Here is a 1,761-nt window from a genome sequence, read left to right as displayed (position 1 = left end):
ACCTGGCTCGGCAGCCGCCGCCCGAGGTGGCAGATTTGGCATCAGCGCCTGTGCGTCCGCCTGCCCTCCCGCCTGGCAGCATTGGAGGAGAGGGCCGCTAAGGACAGACGTGCAAAGGAAAAAAAACCAAAACCCAGAAGTGCCCGAGCCACCCAGATCCTGCTGGGGTGACAACTGAAGGGGCAGGTAGGGCGGGCTGGGAGGGACATATATACCAGGTCCAAACCCAGAAAGATCTGAAACGCACGAGTCAGAATGAAAGTCCAGAATCATCCTTGGGCTTTGGGCTGAGCTGGAAGTATAGCCAAACTCTTCCAGGTCTCCAGCTCCACCTGCAGTTTCTGCCTGGCTGGGACATTGCCCCAGAGTGGGGTTAAGTTGAAGGAGTCGAAGGAGGCATACACTTCCATCCTCTGGATCGCTGCTCACCAAAAAATACATAACGCGCCAGGCACATATGTAATTTTGACTTTTCTGATGAACACACCAGGAAAATGAAAATGGTGAAGTCAATGTAAATAATAGATTTTTAATTCAGTATCTGCAAAATGTTAGAATGTTCACATGTGGCACGAGAAATGTGGTCATATTACGAGGGCTTGAGGGCCGCATGGAGCAAGATAGAGGACAGACAGCATGCACTTGAAACTCTAAGAAGTGAACGCTAACAGGCAGATGGGGCCTGGAAGTCCAAAGTTGAATAACAGCCCGTAGCAGGGTGATTATGGTGGTTGTTTTCCTGCCTCCGTCTCCCAGCTTACGCAAGGCACGCAAAGTCCAGCAGCAGCTGAAAGTTAGAACCGTGGGATCAACCTTTTATTTCTAGCCAGACAAGTGAGAAAGTGGGGGGCTTGCATGTTGAGGAGTGAGGGGGTCATCCCCATTGGCCTTTTTCTCCCCAGTTACCACATCTCCCCTGCAACCTCCGTGATGGCAGAGGCCTTCACTGAGAAATGGCCTGTGTCTCTGGACAAAGGAAGAGGTTAAGAGGCTCCTATTGTCTGAAGAGTGTGAGGGCATGCCCGTTATTTTCCTTTCTTTTCTCGTGCTATTTAAATTGACAAGAACAGATACTACACTTGCTCTTAGCCAAAAGGCCGAGATGAAGTAGACAAAATAAACTTTAAGCTAAAATTCCTGTCAAGTATAAGTTTTACTAATATAGTAATTCCAAGGGACCAAGGAGCAGGGCAGTGGCTTTATTGAGAACCCAGGATTTCCGAGCGTCCACCGTGCCCAGCCACTTTTAAATCATCGGCACAGCCCTATAATTCAGAGATTTAGGTGAAGTGACTTGCCCAGGGTCACACAGCTAAGTGAGAGTCTTCTGGGACCAACAGTAACTTTTGCAAAGGCGTCTCTTGCTAGACTTAATCACTGCCACCATCTGACACTCACATTCTTTTTATACTATTCTGTTTCCTTGGGTCAAAGAATCCGACCCCTGAATTAAGATTAAATAGGAATTAGTGGCAGATCAAAAGCCAAAATCACTTCAAGGTATTCTTTTAATTCCCCCAAGTAATGCCTTTAGTCACGAAAATATAGAACAATATAGAAAATTCCAAGCCAAGTGACCTTAGTGTTCACAGGCAAGCACTAATACATTTTAACGTACCATGATCCTATTAAAATACAAATAACTATGAAACATTTTCTGCGGAGAAGCAGCCTCTGCGGCAGGCAGCAGGAAGGGACAGGAAGGCTGCGTGGCGCCCAGGCCCCCGATGGCCTAGGTCTCACCCCACAGCGCACTGTTGA

The 1,761-nt window shown here is 47.9% G+C and overlaps 1 pseudogene; it reads right to left on the bottom strand.

Moving 5' to 3' along the window:
• Positions 1–977: 977 nt before the first annotated feature.
• On the bottom strand, positions 978–1,109 carry LOC114893821 (annotated as a pseudogene).
• Positions 1,110–1,761: the final 652 nt, after the last annotated feature.

This window comes from Monodon monoceros, unplaced genomic scaffold (assembly GCF_005190385.1).
Source record: "Monodon monoceros isolate NGI ecotype Baffin Bay Population unplaced genomic scaffold, NGI_Narwhal_1 Contig1968_ctg1, whole genome shotgun sequence".
Classification (NCBI taxonomy): Eukaryota; Metazoa; Chordata; class Mammalia; order Artiodactyla; family Monodontidae; genus Monodon; species Monodon monoceros.
This window is presented reverse-complemented; position numbering and strand designations above follow the sequence as displayed.